The sequence below is a fragment of the Saccopteryx leptura genome, chromosome 3 (assembly GCF_036850995.1).
Source record: "Saccopteryx leptura isolate mSacLep1 chromosome 3, mSacLep1_pri_phased_curated, whole genome shotgun sequence".
NCBI lineage: Eukaryota > Metazoa > Chordata > Mammalia > Chiroptera > Emballonuridae > Saccopteryx > Saccopteryx leptura.
In genome coordinates, this window is record NC_089505.1 from 270807545 (window position 1) to 270829340 (window position 21796).

General features: G+C 39.2%; 1 protein-coding gene across 8 annotated transcripts in view; it reads right to left on the reverse strand.

Moving 5' to 3' along the window:
* Nucleotides 1-21796, reverse strand: part of SOCS5 (suppressor of cytokine signaling 5) — a 69447-nt gene that overhangs the window by 19701 nt on the left and 27950 nt on the right. For 3 of the 8 annotated variants that reach the window (XM_066378334.1, XM_066378333.1, XM_066378328.1), the window contains one exon: nucleotides 18965-19044. The exons of the other annotated variants lie outside the window; for them this stretch is intronic. The gene's annotated coding sequence lies outside the window, so the exon portion shown is untranslated. The remainder of the gene's footprint in view (nucleotides 1-18964; nucleotides 19045-21796) is intronic. 8 annotated transcript variants of the gene reach the window in all.

The following is a 21796-nucleotide window of genomic DNA, read 5'->3' on the forward strand; positions in this document are numbered from 1 at the left end:
TCTGTCCGAATCTAATGCGAACCTGCATGGGCCAGGCAGCTGTGATGGTGTTCGTGGATACTGGCTTCACAGAGACACTCAAGACAGTGGCAAAACTTTATTAGTATCATCTAACATACAGTGTTAGTTTCTTTTCCTTTAAAAATAATTCTCCCTTTGAGATAGCGGCAAGATAGTGATGGGGTAGGCAGACATACCAACTTCCACCTCCCAGAACCAAACTGGATGACAACTTAATTTTAAGAACTATCATCTGGAAAAACCAACTTTGGACTAAACTAAGAGGACTCTTCAACCAAGGAACACTGAAGAAGCCACACTGAGACTGGTAGGAAAAGCGGAAATGCAGAGAGGGCTGCCCAACTTCCGGGAGCGAACGGCAGTCCAGAGAGACTTGCGTGGTGGGAAGTGAGTTTAGTGGAGAGGGGAGGGTCCTGAGCCCCAGGAACAAAGCCCCAGCCTGCAGCCCCAGAGCCTAGAAGAGGTATATGGACAGTATTTTGCTGGAAACAAGTCAGGATACTGTTTGTGAGAAAGAGACTGATTTCTGAGACCCAGGATTCTTCTTAAAGGGACCACACAAAAAACCTCTCTCACAACCACTCACCCAGGGCTCTGGGAGACAGAAGAGAGGAGAGGACTGGAGTAGCAGGAAGAGAGTGTAATCTAGGAGGCACAGGGAGAAGCACTTTGAGAGGCAGCCACCCTAACCCCTGGGCTGAGTCACTCCCCAAATCTGAAGTGAATATTTCCCCTGGAAACAGCAATACCAGCAAAGGGAAGCAGGACACCAGCCAAACAAGCTCCCCCACTGTACTTAGAGCAGAGTTGCTTAGAAGGAGGGAGCTTTCAGGGCTACAGTAGTGAGTGTTAGGGTCTGAGCTGCAGCGCCCCCACCCACACGGCTGAGGGCTCACCCAAGGGCAGGCGGCGGCAGGATGCAGAGGCGCGGTTCTGGCAGCAAGGGCGGAAGCAGGCTGGTCACCACTGAGGCTCAGGTGTGAGCTCAGTCTTGCCCGGCTGGGGAGGAGAGGACGTGCAAAAGTGGTCAAGCCCAGCTGCGGGCCGCCTGCAATACAGCCTGCGGGGTAAGGGCAGAAGCCCCAGAAGGGGTGGAGACCCACCCCTGAGCAAGGGTGCATAAGTGCAGCCTTGCCCTGCCCGCGGAACCAAGGCTTGTGGCCTGACGTGGGAGCTGGCTCCTCCCGCGGGGGTGGAGCGAAAGCCCAGAACAAGCAGAGTCCTGCTACTGAGCGTGGGCACGAAGTCCCGCCCGGCCTGTGGAGCCAAGGCTTGCAGCCGTCCCACAAGCGGGCTCCTCCTGCAGGGCAGAGGCGAAAGCCTGGAATCAGGCAGAAACCCGCAGCTGAGCAAAGGTGCTCACTCCTGCCCTCAGGGCCGAGCATAACGCCACCCACAGGGGCATGGTGAAGGCCAAGTCCACTGAGGCTTGTACACCCGAGCACGTGATCACAGCCACTCCCATGAAGGAGAGGCAGGAACCACAGCAACAGCCCCAGTGGGATGGCACCAGCAACGCCCAAACCCAAACGCCCTAGGCAGCAACAGTGGAGGGGGTGTCGGGCCTGCAGACAGACCACACCTAGAAAACAGAGGCCACACCTAGTGGACTCCAGTGGCCAAAACCTTCTTTTACACAGACAAAATGAGAAGGCAGAGAAATGCAACACAAATGAATCAAGAGAAATCCCCAGAAAAGGACCCGAATTAGTCAGATATAACCAAATTACCAGATGCAGAGTTTAAAATAACGATTGTTAGGATGCTCAAAGATCTTAGAACAACAATAGATGGTCATTATGAACACCTAAATAAAGAGATAGCAAATATAAAAAAGGACATTGAAATAAAAAAAAAAGAATCAGTCAGAAATGACAAATACAATATCAGAAATGAAGAACACAATGGAAGGAATTAAAAGCAGGATGGATGAAGCTGAGAATCGAATCAGTGAGTTAGAACACAAGATAAATGAAGGCACGGAAGCAGAGCAGAAAAAAGAAAAGAGACTCAAGAAGTCTGAGGAAACTCTAAGAGAGCTCTGTGACAACATGAAGAGAAATAACATCCTCACCATAGGGATTCCTGAAGAAGAAGAGAAAGAACAAGGGATAGAGACTTTGTTCAAACATGTCATGGCTGAAAACTTCCCTAAATTAAGGCAGGAAAACGTCTCACAAGTTCAAGAAGCACAGAGAATTCCAGTAAAGAGAAAGCTAAAGAAATCTACACCAAGACACATCATAATTAAAATACCAAAGCTAAGTGATAAAGAGAAAATATTAAAAGCTGCTAGAGAATAAAAGGCTATCACCTACAAAGGAGCCCCCATAAGGATGACTTCCAACTTCTCAACAGACACACTTGAGGCCAGAATGGAATGACAAGAAATATTCAAAGTAATGCAGAACAAGAGCCTACAACCAATACTACTTTATCCAGCAAGGCTATCATGAAGGAGAGGCCCTGGCCGGTTGGCTCAGTGGTAGAGCGTCGGCCTGGCGTGCAGGAGTCCCGAGTTCGATTCCCAGCCAGGGCACACAGGAGAAGCGCCTATCTGCTTCTCCACCCTTCCCCCTCTCCTACCTCTCTGTCTCTCTCTTCCCCTCCCGCAGCCAAGGCTCCATTGGAGCAAAGTTTGCCCGGGCACTGAGGATGGCTCTGTGGCCTCTGCTTCAGGCGCTGGAATGGCTCTGGTTACGACAGAGCAACGCCCAAGATGGGCAGAGCATCGCCCCCTGGTGGGCATGCTGGGTGGATCCCGGTCGGGCACATGCGGGAGTCTGTCTGACTGCCTCCCCGTTTCCAGCTTCAGAAAAAATAAATAAATACATAAAATAAAATAAAATTGAAGGAGAAATAAAAAGCTTTCCAGACAAAAAAACCTCAAGGAATTCACTACAACCAAACCAATGTTGCAAGAAATGTTAAAGGGCCTGTTGTAAACAGATCAAAGGGGAAAATAAATATAGCAAAAGAGGAACACAGTTTTAAAGAATAAAATGGCAATAAACAACTACATATCAATAATAACCTTAAATGTAAATGGATTAAATGATCTGATCAAAAAACATAGGGTAGCTGTGTGGATAAGAAAACAGGACCCATACATATGCTGTCTACAGGAGACACACCTTAAAACAGGGGTCCCCAAATTACCGCCCACGGGCCGCATGTGGCCCCCTGAGGCCATTTATCCAGCCCCCACCGCACTTCTGGAAGGGGCACCTCTTTCATTGGTGGTCAGTGAGAGTACTGTATGTGGCGTACTGTATGTGGTGGCACTGCAAAGCACGGCGTCACTCACGTACAGTACTACTTCCAGTGACATGGGAGGCGAGCGTCACGGCTCTGGAAGTGCGTCATATCACTTGTTACAGCTAGCAGTGACAAATATGGAACCGGACACTGACCATCTCATTAGCCAAAAGCAGGCCCATAGTTCCCATTGAAATACTGGTCAGTTTGTTGATTTAAATTTACTTGTTCTTTATTTTAAATATTGTATTTGTTCTCATATTGTCTTTTTACTTTAAAATAAGATATGTGTGGTGTGCATAGGGATTTGTTCATAGTTTTTTTTATACTCTGGCCCTCCAACGGTCTGAGGGACAATACTATAATAGTAGGGGATTTCAATACCCCACTAACATCACTAGATAGATCCTCAAGAAAGAAAGTTAACAAAGAAACAGCAGACTTAAAGGACACACTAGATCAACTCAATTTAATAGGTATCTTCAGAACCTTTCACCCTAAAGCAGCAGAATATACATTCTTTTCAAGTGCTCATGGTACATTCTCTAGGATAGACCACATGTTAGGGCACAAAAGCGGCCTCAACAAATTTAAGAAGATTGAAATCATACTGAGCACTTTCTCTGATCACAATGGCATGAAACTAGAAATCAACCACAACAGAAAAACTGAAAAATACTCAAACACTTGGAAACTAAATAGCATGTTATTAAATAACAAATGAGTTAACAATGAGATCAAAGAAATAAAAAAATTCCTAGAAACGAACGATAATGAACATACATCAACTCAAAATTTATGGGACAACACAGCAAAAGCAGTCCTGACAGGGAAGTTTATAGCATTACAGGCATACCTTAAGAAGCTAGAAAAAGCTCAAATAAACAACTTGACCCTACATCTAAAAGAACTAGAAAAAGAATAGCAAGTAAAGCCCAGAGGTAGCAAAAGGAAGGAAATAATAAAGATCAGAGCGGAAATAAATGACATAGAGGCTAAAGAAATAATACAGAGGATCAATGAAACCAGGAGCTGTTCTTTGAAAAGGTAAACAAGTTCGATGAACCTTTAACCAGACTCACCAAGAAAAAAAGAGAGAGGACTCAAATAAATAAAATTAGAAATGAGAGTGGAAAAATAACTGACACACAAGAAATACAAAATATTTTAAGAAGATACTATGAAGAACTGTATGCCAAAAAACTAGACAACCTAGATGAAATGGACAAATTCCTTGAAACATATAATCTTCCAAAAATCAATCTGGAAGAGTCAGAAAACCTAAACAGACCAATTACAACAAATGAGATTGAAACAGTTATCAAAAAACTCCCAAAAAAGAAAAGTCCAGGGCCTGATGGCTTCACAAGTTAATTCTACCAAATATTCAAAGAAGAACTAACTCCTATCCTTCTCAAGTTATTTCAAAAAATTCAAGAGGAAGGAAGACTTCCAAGCTGTGGTGGTTATGGGGCAGGGGAGGGAGAGAGGGAGGGAGTTGGGGGAGGGGAGGGGCACTAAGAAAACCAGTTAGAAGGTGATGGAAGACAATTTCACTTTGGGTGATGGGAATGCAGCATAATCAAATGTCAAAATAACCTGGAGATGTTCTCTCTGAACATATGTATCCTGATTTATCAATGTCACCCCATTAATATAAAAAAAACAAATAAAAAAACATTAAAATGGGACATAAAAAATAAAATAATTCTTTCACTTCTTGTGGGTCATCTCTTAAATGTCAATACTGTATTGTCTTATGTACAATATCTGCCAGACTGCAAGTTTTATTAATCATTTAAACTTCTATGTTATTTCCTAGGAAACACCATGGGGATTTCAATGTTCCTTAGCAGTTGAAGCTACAGCTCATCTACAGCCTTAAACTAAGCCTGGCTAATCTGTAGAGTACTGGGAAAGGTCCAGGAACATAGAACTCACATTCTTTTTTTTTTCTTTTGCTTCTAAATTTGTTTTTAGTCTATAAAAACACTGCCACAATTTAAATTTTACCCTGTAGATCAGTGGTTCCCAAACTACGGCCCGCAGGCTGCATGCAGCCCCTTGAGGCCATTTATCCGGCCCCCACTGCACTTCCGGAAGGGGCACCTCATTCACTGGTGGTCAGTGAGAGAAGCATAGTTCCCATTGAAATGCTGGTCAGTTTGTTGATTTAAATTTACTTGTTCTTTAAATATTGTATTTGTTACTGTTTTGTTTTTTTACTTTAAAATAAGATATGTGCAGTGTGCATAGGGATTTGTTCATAGTTTTTTTTATAGTCTGGCCCTCCAACGGTCTGAGGGACAGTGAACTGGGTCCCTGTGTAAAAAGTTTGGGGACCCCTGCTATAGATATTGTATACTAGTGAAGCATAAGATCTTAATAAGTTATGATTCATTTTTTTGTGGAGAAAGTTACCTTATGACTATACTAATAACTATACCATTTGTTGAAATGTTTCTTATCTGGCCAGTACTACTGGCAGACTGGGAAGGAACACAAGGAACATATGCTTTAGCTCCCCAGGGCTCCAAATTCAAATTCCAGCACTCACTAGCTGTGTGAAGCCTAAGTCTCAGCCTTTCCACTTAAGAAAATAGGAAAAATTACTCCTCTTTTACAAGGCTTTTTAAGAGGATCACATGACCTTAGGTAAGAACAGCTCAAAAATGGAAGCTTCTGTTATACAGCCAAGCCAAGGCAGGGGAAGGAGCATGTGGTGCCAGGAGCAAAAAGCAAAGCTGTTTTATGTCTGGAGAGAGATTTTTGGTGAGTTAGTTCTGCCTTTATCACCCCCCCTCAAGGGAGGCTACTTCAGATAGGCAAATCAAGCAATTTAACAAAACATTGTAACTGCATATGATTAGTACTGTGGGCACTGCCTCTGCGGATCACACTTCATACAGCATGATGCATTAAACCCTACCACAGATCTCCCTCAACAAACAGAAACCAACAAGACAAAACAACTCTCAGTTGAGGAATTTAGTGGATCAAGATAGTAAGTATACGACTAGCCTTAATCCAGAAAAGAATCTCTAATTTGGAGAAATGCTTAACAATGAATTTATTGTGATCCTGCTAATACTGTAATTTATAAAGAATATTTAGTTTCTGCCTGACCAGGTGGTGGTGCAATGGATAGAGCATTGATCTGGGACTCAGAGAACCCAGGTTTGCAACCCCAAGGTCACTGGCTTGAGTGCGGGCTCACTAGCTTGAGTACAGGGTCGCTGGCTTGAAGCCTAAGGTTGCTGGCTTGAGCCCAAGCTCAATGGCTTGAGCAAGGGGTCATTGGCTTGGCTGGAGCCCCCTGGTCAAGGCACATATGATAAAACAATCAATAAATAACTAAGGTGCCGCAACGAAGAATTGATGCTTCTCACCTCTCCCACCTCCTATAAGCTGTCCCTCTGTCTCTGTCTCTCTCGCTAAAAAAAAAAAAAAAAAAAGGAATAATCAGTTTCCAATGGTTCGTGAGCAACTATAACCTGGACCATTTCTTTCTCTAGGAAGGATAACCATTTTATAACCCCAGCAGTTTTGTATCACAAGAAATACAAAGACTCTATGGACTAAAATAATTTTTATAGCAATACTCTCCTTTTCATCTTAGAATACATTTACTATCCTTTACAAACTAAAGGATACTACTCTCTTCTATGCCAAATTTTAGGATTGAAGAAAATAAATGTCTTTAAATAATTTGGCAGCTTGTAGTGAATCTAAAAAAGAAGGAAATAAAATCAGGACAACTTCTCTTTTTTTGAGCTAGGTATTCCATCAGCATAAAAAAAAGGAAATTTAAACATTTCAAAATTTGTCTATTCTTTAGAAAGACAATAGGGAGGGGTACTGGGAAAAGTAAAGGCAAATAAGGATACCTTTTAACTACAGCTAGTGCTCGACTTACAACCACGATTGGTTCTGACAGACCGGTAGTAACATGATTTGGTCATAAGTTGAGTAGGCTATATGTACAGTACTGTGAAATGATGTTATAAAAATCTTTAAGTCATATTTTAGCATAATTTTCCTTCATTATTGTTATATATCATAATTTTCTTTGTTCATTTTACGTCATTTGTATCATCTTTACATCATTTTGTTTCTTATTTTTACATTCATCAGGTTTAAGTAAAACACTGCATTACCAGTACAACTGGTTTTAATACTTGCAAAGACAATTTCCTCTTGGTAGACATCTTGGGAGGGGTTTGATGAAAAATATCCAAGACACAAAACACAAATTGCTGTTCTGAGTCTGGGATAACAGCTGAAATGGTGCATGCGGAGATGGTAGTGCTGCCAGAAGCTGGTCCGCACTGTCGTATGCCCAGCTGGGCAACGCTTGTGCTGCCAGACGCGGAGCAGTCGTGGCTAGCGATTGTGGTCGTAAAGTCAAATGGTCGTAAGTTGCATAGGTCATAAGTCAATCAATATTTGTATTTAAGAAAACTAATGCCAACGGAAGCATTTTGACCAAAATTACAGACTAGGAACTCCAGGTAAAACACTACATTTTGTATTATATATTACCAAATAACATATAATTTTATTTTATCTTCTTTATTTTTGAGAGAGAGGAATGGAGAGAGAGAGAGACAGGAACATGGAGCTGCTCCTGTATGTGCCCTGACCACAGATCAAACCAGCAACCTCCACACTCTAGGACAGTGGTAGTCAACCTGGTCCCTATCGCCCACAAGTGGGCATTCCAGCTTTCATGGTGGGTGGTAGCAGAGCAACCAAAGTACAAATAAAAAGATAGATTTAACTATAGTAAGTTGTTTTACAAAGATTTATTCTGCCAAATAGCGAAAATCCAACATAAAGTACTTAGTAAGTAATTATTATTATATGCTTTAACTCTGCTTTATAAATTTTATAAAGTAAAGTTACTTCCCTACTTTATAAATCACCATTACTGTGGAACCGGTGGGCGGTTAGAAAATTTTACTACTAACAGAGATACAAAAGTGGGCGGTAGGTATAAAAAGGTTGACTACCCCTGCTCTTGGACAAACTCCAACCAACCAGGCTATCCGGCCAGGGCTTAATTTTTATTGATTTTTAGAGACAGAGAGAGGGGAAGGAAAGCATTTGTTGTTCCATTCAGTTGTGAATATTATGGTTGCTTCCCGTGTGTGCCCTGATCTGGGATTGAATCCACAGCTTAATTTTATTTTTAAAAAATTAGAAAAATAAAAAAACCAAGCCATATCAGATCGAGCCCACCTATCTATTTCCATTAGCCCCTCTCCCCATTCAGTCCTCATTATCATGAGCAGTACAGAGTAGTTGTAACAGCTGCCTCAAAGTCCACCTTCCTCTACTCTCCTTCCTCTCTAGAACATCTAGAACTTCCTCTCTAGAACTGATCCCGAGATTTCAAGTAGCCAAGAAAGGCAAGAGACTCTGAGTCTGCCTACATGCTCTACTTTAAGAACTCGGCATGATAGGAGCAACAAAACAACAGTTCTCAGTATTATTAGAAATACAAAGATAACAGCTGGAATTATGTCACCTGGAGAACAAAGGTGAGCAAATGGTTTTTATGTATTTAGAGTCTCTCTAAAAAAAAGAGAATTCTGACTGGTCACTCTTCTAAAGACAAAACAAAAAACTCTTAGAAAGCATTAATATTTTACATAGTTAAAAATGTAAATAAACAACCCTAAGAGATTTCTGCACGGAGTCTTTCATGGGAGAGGTTAAGGAGGATAAGCAACCCTTTGTCTCTCACCAGCCCAGGTAGTCCTTCCTATACAAGTAACTGAATTAACTAGATCTGTGATGTTTTTTAAATTTAGAATTTTAATAAATAAGCATACCATTTTACAAACAGACCCAAGTTATTTAAAGGTCTAGCAGTAGCACAATAGTTACAACTCTGATCCCAACTATACTACTGTCTAATTAAACTAAAATATAGTTATGTCTGACACACTGATCTAAATCGTCTTATATTTTATGCTCTGTAGCTAGTCATGTTTTAGCCAGGTGCTAACTTAAAAGTTTAAGCCAAACACTGCAAGTTTACTGCCAGCTACAAAAACTACTAATAAAAGCAATACTGTTCTTTCAACACAAACTTTCTCATTCCTGTCTCCCCTTAATACTTCCTACACAGTTTAAGGTATAGTTACTTCCCATAGACACAGCTTTAAAATGAAGATTCTTTTATAGATAAAGCAAAGTTAATTTAGTGTCAAAGATGAATTGAGCAAAGTACAGTTAATTTTCAATATTCTTTGATAATGAAGGAAATAGTGCTTCATGAAACCTCAGAAAAATTCTCAAGACATTCTGTCAGATTTACTATTTATTTCAACAGTTCACATCAAAAGTGTTTCAAATGTAGCAGGTAAAAGTAGTCTTGTTATTGCTTGCAGGTAATCCTGGAAACCCACTTATATAATTCTCCACCTAGTTTTCACAACAAAATGTCAAACTCCTCAGTTAAACACGTGGATCTAATGTGGATGAACCTTCCACAACTGCTATTTCTAACTAGAAATCATAAACCGTTATAAACCAAACTCGGATTAGAAAAAATTCAATTATTATGCTGAAAGCTACTTTAAGGAATAGCTAACCATCAACATAAAGTCTTATAAAATTACTCCACCAGAAAGATATATATATATATATATATATATATATATATATATATATATATATATATGGTTATTATTATGACTTTCCTAAAGTACTTTACCAGAATTACATCTTAATATTATGCCTTTCACTTTTACTGAGTTTATAAAATAAATGGCCTTGTATCAGTCCACTTTCATAAAAATGGTATCAAAAACATCATTCCTTATATATAGACCCATGTAAAAAATTCCTATTTGACGTTACTGCCAAGATTTTTCTTTTAAAAGAATGATATACTTCCTTTAAGCAGAAGTGAGAAACATAACTCATGGTGTTCCCCTTTTCTGTTGCTATTATCAACAGGAAATCCAAATGGAAGGCCTTAGTTTATAAATTTCTGATAGAATGGGAGATACGGCTCCCACTCCCTTGTATAATTCTGTATCAGTTATCATTATGCTAAATGTCCAAGTATGAGTTTATTCTTAATCATCTTTTCTTCTCTTCCTTCGCTTTGGAAGTAGGTGGAAATAAAAATGAAGTTAAGTCAAATTTTCTGACACTTGAAAACTCTATACTTCTGGGTCTAAAATCAAGTAACCTCAAATATTTCTTTAGAGAAATGGGTGAGATTTTCAATGGATTATAAATCAGACATACCCACCATTAAAAAGTCAGTTATAAGAAACCATGTGACCTCTCAAAGAAGACAGAAAAGCCTATTTAAGCAAAATGCTAAAGAAAGAAACCAAAAGGAAGTCAAAGTACTCATGACATAAAATTTTAAACTTCTGCATGTCAAAAAGTATGTTATAAACAAAATTAAAGGGCAACTTATAAACTAGATAAAACATGACAAAGTATTAATACATCTATAAGAAAAAGAGAAAATGCAACACAACAAAAGAAAACAGAAAAGGATGTGGCCAGAAAAGTCACAAATCAGATACATGGCCAATAAATATATTAAAAAAGGTCTTTCCTGGAATTTACGAAAGCTAACCAAATTAAAATGTGATATAAGATTTTTCACTTATCAATTTGGCAGTGTTTGTTTTTTTTCTTTTACATTTTAAAGGTAATATCATAGCATGGCTATAGGGAAACTAGCATTTTTACATATTAATGTGAGAACATAAATCCATGTGACATTTCAAGAAAAAAATTTTATATTACATATCAAAGCTTTAAAAAGATGTATCCCTTTTGATCCAAGATTTTGTAATTAGAAATTTATTCCAAAAAAATAGATGACACAAAGATTATTCATTATAGCATTAATTAGCAAAAAAATTTGGCAATAACGTATTTTTCAGTTAATAGAGGATTGGTTAAATAAATTGTGGTACTTCATATGCTGAAATAAATAGAAAGACATTAAAAACCATGCTTTTGGAAGCATTTAATTTTCTGGAGTGTTCATGATGTTAAATGAATATGGTTTTAAAACAGGATGTATAATTGACCTCAACACACATACATATACAAACATATGCTTTATTAGAATTTCATTTTTTTCTTTTTTCTTTTTAAAACATTACATTCAAATGTATTAATTTCTGACTTGGAAAAGAGTGCTATTTAAAAAAGAAGATCTTAAAAAAGGCCAACCTGTTTTCATATTATAAACCCAAGATTAGGCATAACATGCAGAAGAAATAAATAATGAATTACTTAGAAAAACTTTTTAAGAAAAGGTAGGGAAACAGCAAGGAAGAAAAAGACACAAAGAAATTGGGGGTTAGAGAGGCAAACGAACACAACCCATGGAGAAAGGAATAACAAACAGAGATCGCCACTAAGCCAGCCCGATTCTCTCAAACAGTATTGGAGATACATAGTAAGCAACATTGGGTTGGGAAGGAAGAAATACCCTTTCCAAAAGAGTACCAATAATAAGAAATGTATATATTTTTTGCATATGGTGATACTATTTATAAGATAACCAACAGAAACAGGTTGTGTGATGCCATATACCATTAATACTTTCTAGTACAGCTGAGCTTAGATTAGTTTCCAAAATATAATTAAGAGAGAAGGGAAAAAGCAGTGGTAGGAACAGTGGGTACTTCATTGTTAAGTCTCTTCTCATTGCTGTGACTGACAGGTTGGCAAGTGTAGGTGTGTTTGGTGGGAGAGAAGTACTGGTTATAAGTATAAATTTGATAAGGGAAGTAAGAATTCTCACTGAAATCCAAGAACAGATCAGTAACAAGTGGGCTAGGCCTCAAGGATACCATAACTGAGCGCCTGGTCAGAATCCCCGGTTGCCCTAGGTCCCTGGTCGGCAAACTTTGGCTCGCGAGCCACTTGCAGCTCTTTGGCCCCTTGAGTGTGGCTCTTCCACAAATACCACATGCGGGCACTACCTCGGTAAGGAATGTACCTACCTATATAGTTTAAGTTTAAAAAATTTGGCTCTCAAAAGAAATTTAAATCATGGTACTGTTGATATTTGGCTCTGCTGACTAATGAGTTTGCCGACCACTGCTCTAGGGGACCAAGCCCCAAGAGTTGGTGCATCCTCATCCTAGTGCTCCCACCACTATTGTGGTGCTGCAACTTGGTATCTGATTTGCCTCCAGCCATCAGCTGGTCCCTCTGCTCCTACACTATTCTTTTTAGCTGCCCCTTGGGCTAATTCTCGGTTCTCAAAGGTCCCTTTTATCTCTTTCTCTTAAGTTTATAAATTCTGCTTCTTCCACTGCAGAACTGCCAAACTTGTTTCCTTCTGTGAGCCATATCATCACGAGTATCCTTAAAGAAACCACCACTCGCCCTTACTTGTCAACACTGAATACATCCAAACAGAAAATTAAGAGCAAGAGCCAGAATTCTCGTACCAGCCCATGAAATCAAGAACTTGGTTGGTTCCGTTGTTCCCATTTGGACAAAATTTTTGTGCTAGCGTACCTGGGTGACCAGTGGCTATCCTATGACTGGCTTCTTTGATGTGGGTGTCCATGTCATTCCAGCCACTTATGGACAAGTAAGGGAAGGTCATTCATAATGTGGGGCACAGCTGCCTTGGTTTACTGCTCCCTCATCACATGTTCTCCTCAGACATGAGTGTGGGAAAGCAGGAGCTGAAATTACTCTGTGACAACGTGCAATCATGCAGAGATGTTTAATGCTTCAGTCCTACTCCAGCACTTCATAAATCATGTTCGCTAGAATTCTAATATGCTACAGGATATTAAGAGATATTCTACAAATAAAAGTTTCAGTTCAATTAAGTTAATGCCTTAGCTCTCTGAAATGACATCCTCATCAGCATTATTTCTCAAACTTACCCGACAATGGCAACCTGATTAAGATTTCCCAGGACACTATTGCTCTGTGGATTGTTGTAAGGTACCAAACAGCTGAAAATTGATATTGATATTCTGGGAGGAAAGGTCAGGCTTTCCTGTCCCATCCCTCCTTTAGGGAGGGGAGGGAAGGGAGAAAAATGTAGAAGTTTCTGGCTTGCAAGAACAATGGGTCATTCAGTTTTAAATCTAAAATAAAGGTTAACCATGAAACTACTTCTCTTTCAATAAGAAGCAGAATTTACATACCACCTTGCATTGACTGTAGTTCCTCCTCCTCCCTGGAATCTTGAGGGTAAAATACCTCTAGGCTAGTGAGGGAAAATGAACCCTGAAAGATTTTTTTTTTTTTTTTGTATTTTTCTGAAGTTGGAAACGGGGAGACAGTCAGACAGACTCTCGCATGCGCCCGACTGGGATCCACCCGGCATGCCCACCAAGGGACGATGCCCTGCCCATCTGGGGTGTTGCTGTTGCAACCAGAGCCACTCTAGCACCTGAGGCAGAGGCCATAGAGCCATCCTCAGCAATCGGGCCAACTTTGCTCCAATGGAGCCTTGGCTGCAGGAGGGGAAGAGAGAGACAGAGAGGAAGGAGAGGGGAAGGGGTGGAGAAGCAGATGGGTGCTTCTCCTGTGTGCCCTGGCCGGGAATCAAACCCAGGACTCCTGCACGCCAGGCCGACGCTCTACCACTGAGCCAACCAGCCAGGGTGAACCCTGAAAGATTTGTAAACATCTTTGATTGTGTTACCTTAAAAGTCTTAATGTTTCTGTGTATCCCCTAAACAAATGTTGTCAGCTTGTGCCATGATGTCATGCTCTCCCCCACCCGTGTGTAATCAAGGGTATATAAGCAGCCCCTGAAATATTTTTGGGCTCGCACACAATTTGGGTCTGTTGCCCTGTGTCAGCCATACGCAGCCAACACATTTAATAAATCACCTCCTCTAATAAAACTTCTCAAAACTTATTTGGAATACATGCCTCTACAAAAAACCCACAGAATTGTGAATTAAATACTTTACAACAGCATAAGCTTGGGTCCTATTGTACTTCAAGTTTCCCCACAATCCAGATACTATGTACTACAATGTTAGTTTCAAGATGGGAGGGACTTTGTTTTGTGCCATGCTTGGTACATATTAAATGCTCAATATATGAATGTTTGTGAAACAAAGTCATTAACATGAAGGCTGAAGAAGAAAATGGTAAATAAAAGAGTAAGTGGGGCAAAAATCAAGAACCTAGAATTTTTCAGACTTATCTCCTTGTTGAAAACAATTCAAAATCCTCAGATAAAAAAAAAATAACTGCCCAAAACACCATAAAATAAAAAGTTGACAAGATGGGGAGAAAAAGCTAGACCAAATTCTAGGGACATCTGGGAACCCAGAAAGGTAGTAAGAATCGCCTGAAGACACTGATCCTGAGGGACTTGCAGACTGAGTTCAGCAAATTAGGTCCTTGGTTTCAGTGACCTTACAGGGTTAGGAGATTAACGTCAAAGTACAGATTCCTCAAAAAGTAGAGAGTCCATAGGATCCCAAAAGGATATACCCTCAAAGGTAATCCCACCCCCAGGAGACTGTCTGGAAGGTTGTTTCAGCCCAGAGAGAAGTGGGAGGAAAAAATGGTGGGCATAGATTTAGAAGAGGTTTGACCAGCTTAGGTAGGGTTTGCATGGACTCCTAATTCAGGGAACTTCAAACTATGAAACGCTGTAAAAATATTCCTGGGCCCTGGCTGGTTTGCTCAGTGGTAGAGCGTCAGCCAGCGTATAGATGTCCCAGGTTCAGTTCCTGGTCAAGGCACACAGGAGAAGCAACCATCTGCTTCTCCCCCCTCCCTTCTATTTTTCTCCCTCTCTCTCTCTCTCTCTCTCTCCCTCCTATCCTTCTGCAGCCATGGCTCTATTAGAGTGAGTTGGCCACAGGCACTGAGGATGGTTCAGCCTCAGGTGCTAAAAAATGGCTCAGCTTGCAATGGAGCAAGAGACGCAGATGGGCAGAGCATCGCCCCTAGTGGACTTGCTAGGTGGATTCCCGGTCTGAGAGCATGTGGGAGTCCGTCTCTGCCTTTCCTCCTCTCACTAAACTAAAATAAAAAAATTCCTGGGTGTTGGGCAGATAAAATATATTATGCTCACTTTGTTAAAGATGGTGCTGTCCACATGGAAGACCGTCGCCCAGGTGATATTAATGTGTGTTGGGGGCGGGCTGTGGGCAGGCAGGTTCGTTGTAGCCTGGGGCTTGGTTTTAGGACTAAGCCTTTCCCACCCTTTTTGATGAGGGGTGGTATAAGTGACTTTGTATTAGAGACTTCCCTATTTTGTATACTGGATTAAAGGTTTTGATTTCTACACTATGAAATGGGGGCAGAACGGGAGCTTGTGCTCTCCGTTCCTGAGATTAGCATTAGAGAGCAGAGCAGAGAAAGGCCACGTGGAGGAGGCCAGGAGAAGCAGCCAAGATGGCGGAGTGTTGAGTGAGAGGCCAGTTTGTGCAGAGTTTGTGCAGGGAGAAGGAAGGAGATGGGGAACGGAGGTGAGTAAGTCTGGTGAGCTAGAAACCTTTGATTCTAGGAAACTTGGATAAGTCAGTACCTTTGAGAGCACTGAATGAGTGGGTTTTGGAGCCCAGTGTGTGTGTTTTTACTTGCCTGCCGGATGCAAGCTAGAATTAAAGACGATGGCCCACCAGCTTTTGGCTCCGTTGTTTTGTTTCTTTACCGACTGTCCGAATCCAATGCGAACCTGCATGGGCCAGGCGGCTGTGATGGAGGTTGTGGCTACTGGCTTTACACTGGGTTAGTGATACCTTCATATATCTTAAAAGGAAAGATAAATCTTCACTATAGGAAGACATCTTCATCCTTGCCCTCAAAGAATACACACAAGTAATTTTAAGGACAATAAATAGTAGGCACAGTCAAATATAAGCACACAGAAGATATGAGTGAAAATAAGAGTCCCATAGGAGATAAAAGTATCAGTAATCAAATTTTTTTCTAAAAAGAAAATCCTGGTCCTAGATGGCTTCATTGGTTAATTCTATCTTTATTTAAGAAAAAACAAAAAATTTCAATCTTATACAAGTTCTTTCAGCGATCAGAAGAGACAAACATTCCTCAACTTATTTTTGTAGGCTAATACACCTAATACCAAAGCCTAGCAAGGACAATATGAGAAAAAAGATACAGGCCAATCTCAGTCATGAATAAAGATATGTTTTTAAACAAAATATTAGCAAGCTGAGCCCAACAGTAAATAAAAATGGTCATTAGATATATCTTAGAAATACAAGGTTGCGCTAACATTAGAAAATCAATTAGTATAATTTATCACACTGATAGTTACAGATAAAAAAATGTGATATCTCATTACATACAGAAAAAGCATTTCATAAAATTCAATATCCATTTGTGAAGAAATTTTTTACCAAAATAAGTGAAAAATAAACAATAAATATTACCTAACATGATAGAGAGCATTTCCAAAAAACTACAACTAGCCCTGTCCTTGATGAAATGCTGAGATTGGAGTAAAACAAGATGCTTATTATCATCACTTCTACATTGTGATCAGAGGCCCTAGTCAGCAGAATAAGGCCAGTTAAGAAATAAAAGGCATTGATTAATTTTAGCTCAATAGATTTGAAAGAAACAGTTATTATTTTTGGATAAAATAATTGTGCATTTCAAAAATCCAAAACTATCAATAAAAACTGATTAGAATTAATAAGCATATGGAAAGATTGACAGATACAAATCAGTATATAAAATATCTATTCATGTCCTATATGTCAGCAACAAAGAGAAAATGAAATATGAAAGATATATACCATTTGCAATACCATCAAGGCTATTAAGCACTCAGGACAAACAAGAAAAGATCTGCAAATTTACTGGAATATTTAAAAAAGCATGCTCTGTAAGGGAAGAGAATGATAAATTATATTACATTAAAATTAGAAACTACTCTATTCATCAAAAACACAAGGTAGAAAAAAAAATTCTCAACACAGAGACTAAAAGACTAAAATCCAGAAAATATGAACTTCTAAAAATCAGTAAGAATACTCCAGATAACCAAGTAGAAAAATAGGTAAAAGACTTTAATAGGCACTTTACAAGAAGAAATCCAAATATAAAAGGGGCTCATCTGCCTTAAAAAAACCAAGTCACCATTTTTTTGCTCAAAATGTTTATGCTCGTCAATACCAAGTGATGGTGAGAATGTGAAGCAGCAGGAATGCTCATAGTATTGGGTGAGAATAAATTGGTATAACTACATTCTTAGAAAAACAGTTTAGTATTATCCAGTGAATTGGAAGATATAAGTTTAATATGATCCAGCAATTCCATTCCTAAGTATAGACCTTGAGATACCAGTGCCATGCACATCAATAAAAATACACAAGAATGGTCATGGCTGAGTCTTTCAATATTATGAAACATGGCAGAATACACATATATTATAATGTATTCACATGGGAGGATAGTATTGTACAATGGATTAGAAAAATGAAAATGTTATACACACACCACATGAATGAATAGCACAAAAATAAAGTCAGATACATAAGACTATATTATATATTGACATATATTGATATATGTATATATGGATATATATATATGCCTGTATATATGTGTATAAAAGAGAAAAAGGTAAAGTACATCTTTAGGGATGCACACATAAGTGGTAAACTTTAGAAAATGATTATCACCAAAGTAAAAATATGGTTACTTCTGGGGAATAGATAGGGCAGAGACAGGTGGGGTTCGTCTAGGAAGGGCACACAGCATGCTTGTAGTATTCTATTCTGGTAATGTTCTATTTCTTAATCTCGGTGGTGAATATGCCTTATAGTTACCCATTAAACTGTTCCTTTATATTATACTTACTTTTCTAATATGTTAAATTTCATCATAAAAAGTGGAAATAAAAAAACAAAAAAATACATAAGAGAGAAAAAGAAAGCAGAAAGCAGTATCTGTTGTATCAATAGGTACTAGCAAAGTGCTATTTAATAACCTCATCCGGTATCTGTGAAACCCAGATAATAGTTCATCTCTATACAGTACTAGACTATTATTTCTTTCATTATATTACCTTTATCATTACTGTAACATATATCTTAAAACAATTTGTAATCTAATTATAAGAGAAACACTCCTTTGCCAAGTTTTTTTTTCCCCTTCTTGACTCCATATGGTTGCTATACACACAAAGAGCCATTCCAAGAGAGAAAGCCATAAACATTTGGCACAGCAGATCCAACTAAATGTTCCGCTAAAACACCCATAAAACATTCAATTACACAGTGGTAGATTTCCTTTAAATGTTATGAAGTTAAGCTACATGTTAAGTAGTTAATTCAGTAACATAACTTACATTATTTAAGAACATAATTCTCCTTCAGGTGACACTTTTCTGCCACAATTTCTAGTCAAAGATGTCCTTTATGAAAGAATATGTTTCTGCCCAGTTCTGCATCCTACTAGCCATGTAAGGCAACTTGGTTCCACTTTCCTATTTAATACGTAGTGTGGACGAACTTTAGTTTCCTAGATGTAATTTATGAATTTCATCTCTATAACTAACCTAGTCCCTTCCATTGAAGTGGAGCTAATGGGAAATTTTCTTATTTGATTTTTTAAGAGTTTTTACATATATATCTAGAAGTTATGAGAACATAGCTTTTACAGTTTATGAGAACATTGCTTTTACAGTTATAATCAGGTATATTTTAGAACCAATTATTACCTCTTCGAGTCCAGCTGGACATGGATGGGAAGCACTCTTGTAGTCCACACATTCCACCCACTTTTCAGTCCACTTATAGCCTAAAAAAATATATCTCAATTAGGCTACCCCACATCGCACCTTAATTCACTAAATCTACAATTTCCTGAAGATTTCTCCCCAAAGTGGGATATCAGTACCACGTTTCTATGAAATTTTTTGGAAAATTTTTATTTTACTTTTTCTAATTAATACCATTACTTTAATGTTACCTAGTTCAACAGTTTCTTTTTCTAGAATGGCTCTCAAACTGACTTTTTCTCTGTACTTTCACTGCCAGTGAACTTGTCCAGATTTCTATTGCTACATTCCTACATTTCTACAATACCTTAGTCCGGGCGAGGCCAACAGTTTTTGCTCTGGGCCAGATTAGAAAGAAAACTTTTTTCAAGTGCCGGACGAAATATTAAAATTAAAAAATGTTAAATACAAAAACAATTCCTTTAAGTAAACAAAATTTTATTATGTAATTTGTTTATGAATAAGTGTGAGTGAAAAAAAAATTTAATATACAATATTGTTTTAATAAAAATATAATTACATGCCGTATAAATATCCAAACTGTATCGCAATCAATCAAAACAATATTTAATTAATAGAATGAGCTTGAAGGATTATATCGCAAATAAAACAATTATTTTGTTTTACAAACAGCCTGGACATGTTTTCAGTTATCAACTACAGCTATTGTCTATGCTACAATGCCACTTGACCACAAAAATAACAAATTGTTTGACCTTAGGTGCACACTGGCAAACTCCGCCTAAAAGAATATGGGTTTCACATCGCCGCTAAATGTCAAACAATTCATATCGAGTACAGATGAGTACTAAAGTTGTAAATCTTTATAATGGAATATTTTAAAAAAATAAAGAAGTATTGCTAATCCATTTGGCCAATTATTGGAAGTTAACCCTAGATTAGTCACACGCGGAATTCTTTTCCGCGTATCACTATCTTCTTAAATATCCCGATTTTCAATAATCAAAGACGTTTCCGCTTCTGAGTAGCTGAGATTTTAAAGTAGTGAAGAATATTAAAAATTTAATTGCGGGCCGCAAAAACTCTACACTGCTGGGTCCGGCCCATGGGCCGTATGTTGGCCATGCCTGCTTTAGTCTCTCGTTTCTTCCTAGACTCATAACAGCACCAGACTCATTTCCCTTCAGGTACATTCAATAGTGGCACACATCCTGAACCTGACCTGTACTGACTGCCATCCATAATTAGGCGTCATTTATCCAAACTTCATTCTCTTTACTCTGAAACTACTTTGTCCTTCACCATTCAATTCCTTTTTAATGTCTACATCAGGTTCTAATTTTTCTAAAAGGGTCTACTGCTAACACTACAATTTGTACTTTCCTTCTCAGATGGTTTCAGGCATGTCAGTATTATCTCTCTAACAGAGCACCTAGGGGAGGAACAGAAATTCACATGCAGATTTTTAAGGAAAAGTCAAAAAGGTGTCAGAGCCAAGGTGTTCTATTCTATTCTGGTGCTTGGGTCTTGGCTCAAGTAACTAAGTAAATCAACAGCTGGTCTGTAAGATGGCTAGTGAAGTATGACTCATCATTCTACTAAGCGGATTGAACAATTAGCTGCAATGGGGAAGTCTATGAGATTCCGTTTAAACCACTGGGCATGTGCATGTAGTCTAGGTAAATACTTTTTTGAAAGCTTGGTCAGAGAATTTTAGTAAAAGAATTTGATTGCTAATTGGGATATGTACCCAGTGAGGTTCCTAGAGTAGTCAAATTAAGAGACAGAAAGTAGAGTGATAACTGCCGGGCTGGGACAGCAGGGAACGGGGAGTTAGCATTTACTGGGTACAGAGTTCAGTACCCAGAGAAGAGAAAAACGTTCTGGTGATGGATGGTGGTAACTGGTGCACAATAACATGAATGCACTTAATGCCACAGAAAGATACACTTAAAACCAGTCAAAATGGTTAACTTTCCTGTATATTGTACCACAATGAAAAAAACAGTATAACACGGGGAAGAATACACAACCTTTTAAATACCTGTGTTCTACCTCAGTGGTCAATCAATTTTGAGGCATTACTGAAAAGGAGAAGTTATGCTATTACTGGCAGTGTCCACTTCTCTCCACGTAACAGAGAAAATGGAAAAAAAAGTTAAGTCTAAGAAATCCATGTCTACATAAGCAATTTACAAGGGTATTTAAATATCATTGCCTGCTTATGTCTAATTTTGCTGCTATCTTCTTGAATATCTTTATCCATTCACTCAATACTTTATGAACACAGACTAGGTTTTGCTAAATTTTATTTAAGGTGCTGGATATTAAAAAAGAAAGCAAACATACTCAATCTCTGAGAAGTTCACAGGCGAACAAATTAGAGTACCACCTAAATGCTAAGTAATTAGAATGGTGTCAGAAACACCAAGCACAAAGCAACTCCCTTTTTTTTTTTTGTATTTTTCCGAAGCTGGAAACGGGGAGAAACAGTCAGACAGACTCCCGTATGCGCTCGACTGTGATCCACCCGGCACGCCCACCAGGGGGCGACGCTCTGCCCACCAGGGGACGATGCTCTGCCCCTCCGGGGCATCACTCTACCGCGACCAGAGCCACTCTAGCGCCTGGGGCAGAGGCCAAGGAGCCATCCCCAGCGCTCGGGCCATCTTTGTTCCAATGGAGCCTCACTGTGGGAGGGGAAGAGAGAGACAGAGAGGAAGGAGAGGGGGAGGGGTGGAGAAGCAGATGGGCGCCTCTCCTGTGTGCCCTGGCCGGGAATCGAACCCGGGACCCCTTGCACGCCAGGCT